The following is a 10,178-nucleotide window of genomic DNA, read 5'->3' as shown; positions in this document are numbered from 1 at the left end:
ACCATTTGGAAGAGTCCTCCTTCACTCTCCACTGGTCCAAGGCTGAAGGGATGGAGAAAGTCCCACAGCACTTCTTCATATCCAACTGTATTCCAGGAACAGACCCCCTCGCAGCCATTACTGACGACTGCCGCAAAACCTTCTCAAACCTGCAACCCGGCACAGAGTACACTGTTAGTGTTGCAACTGTGCTGAGAAATGGGGAACAGAGTGAACCTGTCTCTACAACAATCTGCACTAGTAAGAGATCTTCCCCCAATTACAGCTCATCATCTCTTTACCAGAAACTACAGTGATTTTGTTGCATTACAAATAACATTTTTGTTTTGTTGTTAGTGTTCTGTTATGTTTTTTCTTTGTTTTGTTTTTTCCCCATATCAAAAGCCTTGGTTTTTTGTACTTTTCCACCTGTAAGGCTATAAACATTTTATTAAATGTTTTGAAAATGAGGTGAGCTAAAATTTATGGTAGAACTAGGGCTTGCATGTACAGTAACAAACAGTTACATGACCTTTCAACATCTTCATATCAGAACCATGGACAGTGTCGTGACTTGACTTTAACATTAACCTGAGGACTGTTATTTATCTAATCAACTATGATTAATTGTTACCCGATTAAATTAATAATGTAACAATTAACTCATAGGGATCTGGGGCACCACGAGAGCGGTTCTTTAAAGAGTCACCATCTCCCAAATTAAACTCTAAAAGGTCTTTACCTATCACATCTATAAACAGTCAACGTATTAATCATAACCTCGTATCATATCATTATTCTGAACAGTCATAACCTCCTTTCATCTGCAAAAACCCGAGCCTTACTTATGATTCAGTACTACAGAAATTAGTTTAATTATTTATTTAGTAGCTAATGAAATGGGAACACAGGATAAACACACTCACTATACCGGTTATTGACTGGAAACTTAATGTGATGAAAACAGGTCCCTAGTGGAATGACAACAACATTGATGCTTGTTAAAGAAGAGAGGGAGAGAATCACTTAACATTGCCACATTCGGAAACTACTCTCTTCTACCGTAACCATATACTTTGCACACGAACCGCCGCCCTCTTTGAAATGCCTGGTTCGCCATGTATCTCTCTCGGTGGACAGGGCCGCATTGGAAAGGTAGTTGGGCCTTTTCGCGGCACGCTTTTAAGGCTCTGATTCTCCGAAGGGGTTCCAACAAGTCTTCTGTTTTTCTCCTCTGTAGTTGTCCGGTATCCGGTGACTTGTCATGTAGTCCTGAACAGAACTACAGAATTGATTTTCCTTCCATACGCTCTTGAAGTTGCTTCTTTGAAGATAGGCTAGCCAGCCGTATCGATGGTTCCCCAGTGGGGTGATGAGAGTAGCGTAATACGGTGGTTTGGGCAGGGTAGCAGATGGTCCCCTGTGATTTTACCCACGCACAGCTACATATTATTCTGAACAAAAATATAAATGCAACAGTTTAAACAATTTTACTGAGTTAAAGTTCTTATAAGGAAATCTGTTAATTGAAATAAATTCATTAGGCCCTAATCTATGGATTTCACTAGACTGGGCAGGGGCGCAGCCATGGAGGGGCCTGAGAGGGCATAGGCCCACCCACTTGGGAGCAAGGCCCAGCCAATCAGAATGAGTTTTACCCCACAAAGGGCATTATGACAGACAGAAATACTCCTCAGTTTCATCAGCTGTCCGGGTCGCTGGTCTCAGACGATCCCGCTGGTGAAGAAGCCGGATGTGGAGGTCCTGGGCTGGCATGGTTACACACGGTCTGTGGTTGTGAGGCCGGTTGGAAGTACTGCCAAATTCTCTAAAACAATGTTGGAGGCGGCTTATGATAGAAATATGTTCAATTGAATGTTTCTTACTGGCTGTAAAATGGTTGATTGCCATAATTTCTTCGAGTCATTGCTTAATTATTTAAACATTAAACCTTGTAAACAATTCATGGTAATTCATGGTAACCTCGTAAACAATTAATTTAAACCAGGCGTTTATTTGAAACAGGCGTTTATAGACTGAAATGTGTTTTATTGTTCAGCTATTAAGAAGAACTGGAGGCTATTTGAGACTCAGCATTTCATAGAAGTTTTATGGTATGTTAATTCACGGTCAATTACCGTGAGACCGGCAGTCTATTGCATGACAATAACCAGCTGACAAAATGTCATGACCTCCACAACCCTAGCTAGAACATCTTAAAATACTACGGCAATCTTAGTGCAACACTGAGCCTAATCAAGAGATTTTTGCCTTTTGGGGAGGCTGAAAGAAGCAACATTCAGCCAATATCTGAGAGGAAGTAATGTATCTCTTTATCAAAAGCTTGAGGACTTTATCTTTTTTACAACTTTTACATTTTTCTGATTTATAAAATTGAGAAATGTTAAGTGGGACATTTGTTGAATATTTTATTACATTTGAGTGTACAAACATTTTGCCCTCAGAACAGCCTCAATTCATTGGGTCAGACTCTACAAGGTGTCGGAAGCGTTCCACAGGGATGCTGGCCCATGTTGACTCCAACGCTTCCCACAGTTGTGTCAAGTTGGCTGGATGTCCATTGGGTGGTAGACCATTCTTGATACACACGTGAAACTGTTGAGTGTGTCTCCCGAGTGGCGCAGTGGTCTAAGGCACTGCATCGCAGTGCTAGCTGTGCCACTAGAGATCCTGGTTCGAATCCAGGCTCTGTCGTAGCCGGCCGCGACCAGGAGACCCATGGGGTGACGCACAATTGGCCCAGCGTCGTCCAGGGTAGTGGAGGGAATGGCCGGCAGGGGATGTAGCTCAGTTGGTAGAGCATGGCGTTTGCAACGCCAGGGTTGTGGGTTCGATAAAATAATGTATGTGCTAACTGTAAGTCGCTCTGGATAAGAGCGTCTGCTAAATGACTAAAATGTAATGTAAATGTAAAAAACCAGCACCGTCGCAGTTCTTGACCAAAATGAATGCTCCTGGCACATACCATACTCCGTTCAAAGGCACTTAAATATTTTGTCTTGCCCATTCACCCTCTGAATGGCACATGTATAAAATCCATGTCTCAGTTGTCTCAAGGCTTAAAAATCCTTCTTTAACCTGTCTCCTCCCCTTCATCTACACTGATTGAAGTGGATTTAACAAGTGACATCAATAAGGGATCATAGCTTTCATCTGGATTCACCTGGTCAGTCTTTCATGGAAAGTGCAGGTATCCTTAATGTTTTGTAAACTCAGTGTATATCTGGAGTTAAACTGTAGCATTGACAATAATGTATTTATCTTCCCTTAGTACTTCCTGCTCCAGACCAGCTGACTGTTGACTCAGTGGACACCACATCAGCTGCTGTTAGCTGGAGCCAGCCACCAGGATTGGACCAAACCCATCATTACCAGATCTCCTACCACTGTCCAGGGACAGAACCACACATCATTACCACATCTTCACACAGCATCACTCTCTCTGACCTGAAACCTGGTACTCAGTACTCTGTCACTGTCTGCACTGTGCTGGAAGATGGAAAGCAAAGTCAACTGGTGTTAACAACCCTCACCACAGGTAAGTACTCTACTTAAGTATTATTTATGGTTATCAAAATGACTATTTGTGAATTCCCCAAAAAAAATTGTACAGTGCATTCTGAAAGTATTCCGACCCCTTAACTTTTTCCACATTTTGTTACATTACAGCCTTAATAAAACATTTATAAAATATATTTTGTTTGTCATCAATACCCCATAATGACAAAGCAAAAACTGGTTATTAGAATTTGTTGCAAATTTATTACAAATTAAAAAGTATTCAGGGCCTTTGCTATGAGACTTGAACTTGAGCTCAGGTGCATCCTGTTTCCATTGATCCTCCTTTATATGTTTCCACAACTTGATTGGACTTCACCTGTGGTAAATTCAATTGATTGGACATGATTTGGAAAGGCACACACCTGTCTATATAAAAGGTCCCACAGTTGACAGTGCAACTGCGCTGTAGTAGTGCAAGCGCTGGTAGAGCACGGCGCTTGTAACGGCAGGGTAGTGGGTTCGATCCCCGGGACCACCCATACACAAAAATGTATGCACACATGACTGTAAGTCGCTTTGGATAAAAGCGTCTGCTAAATGGCATATTATTATTATTATTATTATGTCAGAGCAAAAACCAAGCCATTTCGTGGAAGGAATTGTCCGTAGAGCTCCGAAACAGGATTGTGTCGAGGCACAGATCTGGGAAAGGGTACCAAAACATGTCTGCTGCATTGAAGGTCCCCAAGAACACAGTGGCTTCCATCATTCTTAAATGGAAGAAGTTTGGAACCACCAAGACTTTTCCTAGAGCTGGCCGCCTGGCCAAAACTGAGCAATCAGGGGAGAAGGGCCTTAGTCAGGTAGTTGACAGAGAACCCGATGGTCACTCTGACAGAGCTCCAGAGTTCCTCTGTGGAGATGGGAGAACCTTCCAGAAAGACCACCATCTCTGCAGCACTCCACCAATCAGGCATTTAAGGTATGGTGGCCAGACGGAAGCCACTCCTCAGTAAAAGGCACATGAAAGCAAGATTATATGATCTGATGAAACCAAGATTTAACTATTTGACCTGAATACCTATCATCACGTCTGGAGGAAACCTGGCACCATCCCTACTGTGAAGCATGGTGGTGGCAGCATCATGCTGTGGGGATGGTTTTCAGCGGCAGGGACTGGGAGACTAGTCAGGATCAAGGGAGAGATTAACGGAGCAAAGTACAGAAAGATCCTTGATGAAAACCTGCTCAGGACCTCAGACTGGAGAATGGCAGGAGTAGCTTCGGGAAAAATCTCTGAATGTTCTTGAGTGGCCCAGCCTGAGCCCGGACTTAAACCCTATCGAATATCTCTGGAGAGGCCTAAAAATAGCTGTGCAGTGACGCTCCCCATCCAACCTGACAGAGCTTGAGAGGATCTAAAATGAATGGGAGAAACTCTCCAAATACAGGTGTGCCAAGCTTGTAGCGTCATACCCAAGAAGACTCTAGGCTGTAATCGCTGCCAAAGGTGCTTCAACAAAGTACTGAGTAAAGGGTCTGAATACTTATGTAAATGTCATATTTCGTTTTTTTTATTTTATAAATTTGCTAAAAATTGTAAAAACCTGGTTTTGCTTTGTCATTATGGGGAATTGTGTGTAGATTGACAAGGGGGGGAAAACAATTTAATTCATTTTAGAATAAGGCTGTAACGTAACAGAATGTGGAAAAGGTCAAGGGGTCTGAATACTTCACGAATGCACTAATATCTGAGTTCATGCTTTCTTCCATTCCTGTGAGTCATTAAGTCAAGGAGTTGATCTGCCTCTGGTTACTTTAACTTTATCAGTAGTACAGTGTTAAACACTTGTTATTTTGGAGATTATTTACAGTGCCTTGCAACAGTATTCATCCCCCTTGGCGTTTTTCCTATTTTGTTGCATTACAACCTGTAATTTAAATTGATTTGGATTTCATGTAATGGACATGCACGAAATAGTCCAAATTGGTGTAGTGGAATGAAAAAAATGACTTGTTTAAAAAAATTATTTAAAACAATAACGGGAAAGTCGTGCGTGCATATGTATTCACCACCTTTGCTATGAAGCCCCTAAATAAGATCTGGTGCAACCAGTTACCTTTAGAAGTCACATAATTAGTTAAATAAAGTCCACCTGTGTGCAATCTAAGTGTCACGTGATCTGTCACATGATCTCAGTGTATATATTATATATTTATATATATATATTGTGATGTCACGAGAGGCTGTGTCCTGGAGGGACGTTACATCCCCCTGAGGTGGCTGCAAACCCAGACAGCTATGGCTCCATCTGCTGGTATGGTCGGGAACTCCACCCCTCTATGGCCAATCTTCCCACGCAGCTGAAACAAATGAGGAGCTGATGAGCTGAAGGTTTGGGAAGTGAAGAGACACAGTCTCCAACCTGGGCTCTCTGGAGGACAAGAGTGCTGCACGTCCACTTCCAGGAGGAATATAAGGATTTGGAGATACTTACCTTTGGGAAATACTCACCTTTGGATATATGCACCTGTGGAAATACGTGAGAGACATTTGGAAGGACTTTTTGCTGGGTTGGCCACTAGCTGCAACGTGGACTACAGTAAGGCTGGGGAAAAGTTATCTGAGCGAGTGAGAATTATGATTTTGGATGTGGAAGAGACATCCCTGAACTGTTAACCCTTAAAGAGCCACAAGAGAACAGAATTTTGTTATATTTTCGTTAATTTCCCAAGACCTATAATAAAATCCTTGTTTTGTTTGAACCTTGTCTCCTTGCACTACTTGAGCAATCCCGCTGAAAGCTGTGTAGCCTCTCGTGACGTCACAGATGGTGGAGAATACGGGCACGCTCAAGCGTTAATAGTGCATGTCAGAGGAGGATACCGAAGGTTTGATCACCCAGTTTTCCAAGTTGGCCGTAGGCTCCCCGCCCGACTGAAATGGAGGACATATTGAAAGCCCTTGTTGCTGGCCAGCAAGCCCAGATGCAAGCAAACGTGGCTCTCTTGGAGGAGCAAAAGAAAGCCAACCTTCTGAAGGCAGAGGAATTGCAGTTGCAGAGACAGAGGGTTGTCCAAAATACCCGCCCAATAAAGGCAAGTGACTTTATATCTAAGATGGGAGCTACCGATGACATTGAGGCATACCTGCATGCATTTGAGGCCACGGCCACTAGGGAAGCCTGGCCCAAGCAACAGTGGGTTGGTCTGTTAGCCCCCTTTCTAACCGGGGAATCGCTGAATGCTGTCCGGGACCTGGGCCCTGACCAGGTTACTGACTATGATGCCCTGAAGTCTGAGATCCTCAGCAGATATGGACTCACAAAGTTTGGTATGGCCCAGCGCTTTCACAGTTGGACCTTCCAACCAGACCAACCTCCTCGGGCGCAGATGCATGAACTTGTCCGAATCGCAAGGAAATGGCTGGATCCGCAGAGGAATACAGCAGCGGCAGTGGTGGAGGCCGTTGTAGTGGATCGTTACCTACGCGCCCCTGCCTTATGAGGCAAAACGGTTCATCAGTCAACAGGCCTTGACCACGGCTGATCTGACCGTGGAAGCTGTGGAAAAGTACCAGGCCACAGCGGAGATGCTGAATGCTTCCCGAAAAGACCCCAGGAGTGCGGCCCCACCACAAATGGGAAGAACCCGTCCAAAGGACCCCAAGGTCTCGAACCCAGCCACGTCAGGACTTATCCCGGCTCCAGGGGGGAGCCAGAAACCAGGCGGGTCCAAGAAGAGTACACCAGGAGGGGGAAACTCGACAGTGTTACCGGTGTGGGGAGATGGGACATATCTCCTGGCAGTGTGGGAAACCAGCCGATGAACCTATGCCCACTGCGGAGTCCTCCAGCTCAGCACCCACACACCGTTTTGCCTCGCTCTTGGGAGTCGTAGATGGCGGCCCAGATCGACCCCCACCTGCCCGGTAACTGTGAATCACCATGATGTGGAGGCCTTACTGGATTCTGGTAGCCGGGCCACCCTGGTGCGTAAGGATTTGGTGGGCCCAACGTGTCTGACCCCGGGAAAGTCCTCCCAGTTTCCTGTGTCCATGGGGACACCAGAGAATACCCCATTACTGAACTTACAATGACCAGCACACGGGGAACCATACACACGACGGCGGGGGTGGTTGATTCCCTCCCCGTCCCTGTCCTAATTGGACGAGACTGCCCAGCCTTTTACCCACTCTGGAGAGAGTCTCAGGAGAGGATAACCAGAGTACCTCGGAAACGGAGAGGCAAGACTCATCCTGGGAAGGCTCCGGTGCAATCCTCCGAATTACTCACTCCCGCCCGGGCTCTGATAGGGATGGCAGGTGCCCAGACCGACACAGAGACGGAGCTACAGAATCTGGACAAAGAACTGTCTGGTCTGAAGGGGACCGCTGAGAGGTATCGTTTGTTAAAGCAACAGTTAGACATGAAGACAGAAGAGTTAGATATCCTCCAGGCTAAACTCCAACAGAGCTCCTTCCCTAAGCAACAGGAGGAGCTGGAGAGGCTGCGCAGGACCATCGAGGAGTGTGAGGAGACCCTGCGCAGTAGTAAGGAGGTCCAGAAGAAGGCAGAGGAGAAGTACAAGGTGTTGGAGAACAAGATGAAGAATGCGGAGGCAGAGAGAGAGAAGGAACTGAAAGCTGCTCAACAGAAGCTAAACTCTGCTAAAACCAAGGCTGATGCGTTCAGTAAGAAACTCAAGGAGAGACAACAGGAGGCGGAGTCCCTGGTCCTAGAGTTGGAGGAGTTGAAGAGAGAGCAGTCTGGCAAGCACCACGGCAATGCGGACGCCCTCTCCCGGCGTGATGCCTTCTTCGCTGCCTTTACCCCGACGAGGACGTCGGTCCCGAGGAGGGGGATGTGTGATGTCACGAGAGGCTGTGTCCTGGAGGGACGTTACATCCCCCTGAGGTGGCTGCAAACCCAGACAGCTATGGCTCCATCTGCTGGTATGGTCGGGAACTCCACCCCCTCTATGGCCAATCTTCCCACGCAGCTGAAACAAATGAGGAGCTGATGAGCTGAAGGTTTGGGAAGTGAAGAGACACAGTCTCCAACCTGGGCTCTCTGGAGGACAAGAGTGCTGCACGTCCACTTCCAGGAGGAATATAAGGATTTGGAGATACTTACCTTTGGGAAATACTCACCTTTGGATATATGCACCTGTGGAAATACGTGAGAGACATTTGGAAGGACTTTTTGCTGGGTTGGCCACTAGCTGCAACGTGGACTACAGTAAGGCTGGGGAAAAGTTATCTGAGCGAGTGAGAATTATGATTTTGGATGTGGAAGAGACATCCCTGAACTGTTAACCCTTAAAGAGCCACAAGAGAACAGAATTTTGTTATATTTTCGTTAATTTCCCAAGACCTATAATAAAATCCTTGTTTTGTTTGAACCTTGTCTCCTTGCACTACTTGAGCAATCCCGCTGAAAGCTGTGTAGCCTCTCGTGACGTCACAATATAGATTAACAACAGCCCTGACAATTTATTTTCCCTCAGTACCTCCTGCTCCGGACCAGCTAACTGTTGACACCACGTCAGGTACTGTTAGCTGGAACCAGCCACCAGGATTGGACCAAACCCAACATCATTACCAGATCTCCTACCACTGTCCAGGGACAAAACCCAACTACACTACCACATCTTCACACAGCCTCACTCTCTCTGACCTGCAATGTGGGACTCAGTACTCTGTCACTGTCTGCTCTGTGCTGGAAAATGGAAAGAAAAGTCAACTGGTGTCAACAACCCTCACCAAAGGTAACGAAGTACCCAACTTAATTATTATATCTAGTGTCAAAGTTGATTAAACATTAACTAGTTATCAAAATGACTCTAAACTAATCATAATGGATGTGTCAGCATTGGATGTAAAGGTACAGTATCTTCCCTGATGAGAAATATATGGTGGTGAATTCCCCAGATCTCATAATGCAGTTTGGTGCCGAAATCATTAACAGTTTTTATAGTATCTGAATTCTTGCTCGCTTCCCATTAATGTGAGTCAATAAATCAAGTAGTTGATCTGCCTCTGCTTGCTTTAACTTTATCAGTACTAGTGTAAAACACTTCTTATTGTGGAGAGTATTTATAATCACAGCATTCTTTATATTGAAAGAAATTGGTGTGGCGGTGACAATGTAGCAGCACCGTTGCTAAATGAATACAGCAGAAAACCCTAATTTTTGTTACTTTACAAATCTAACCTGTTGTGTGACTTCTATTGTTTTTTAAATGTATTTATTTCCATATCAAAAGGAATTGCACGCCGGCCATTTCTACTTTTCCTCCTGTAATATATTTCTGGAGTTAAACTGTAACCCTGACAATAATCTATTTTCCCTTAGTACCCCCAGCTCCAGACCAGCTGACTGTTGACTCAGTAGACACCACATCAGCTGCTGTTAGCTGGAGCCAGCCACCAGGATTGGACCAAACCCAACATCATTACCAGATCTCCTACCACTGTCAAGGGACACAACCCCACTACACTACCACATCTTCACACAGCATCACTCTCTCTGACCTGCAAGGTGGTACTCAGTACTCTGTCAATGTCAGCACTGTGCTGGAAAATGGAAGGCAAAGTAAACTAGTGTCAACAACCCTCACCACAGGTAAGGAAGTAACCTACTAAAGTATTATGTCTGGTGTCAAAGTTTATTTTT

General features: G+C 45.1%; 1 long non-coding RNA gene across 1 annotated transcript; it reads left to right on the top strand.

The window, feature by feature from the left end:
• Nucleotides 1-3,413: 3,413 nt before the first annotated feature.
• On the top strand, nucleotides 3,414-9,888 carry LOC121564403. Its single transcript, XR_006660520.1, has 3 exons — nucleotides 3,414-3,538; nucleotides 9,010-9,270; nucleotides 9,858-9,888. It is a non-coding gene; the product is annotated as an uncharacterized LOC121564403 (long non-coding RNA).
• The last annotated feature ends 290 nt before the right edge of the window (nucleotides 9,889-10,178 follow it).

This window comes from Coregonus clupeaformis, unplaced genomic scaffold (genome assembly GCF_020615455.1).
Source record: "Coregonus clupeaformis isolate EN_2021a unplaced genomic scaffold, ASM2061545v1 scaf2928, whole genome shotgun sequence".
NCBI lineage: Eukaryota > Metazoa > Chordata > Actinopteri > Salmoniformes > Salmonidae > Coregonus > Coregonus clupeaformis.
The sequence above is the reverse complement of the archived record's forward strand: the minus strand, read 5'-3'. Positions and strand labels throughout refer to the sequence as shown.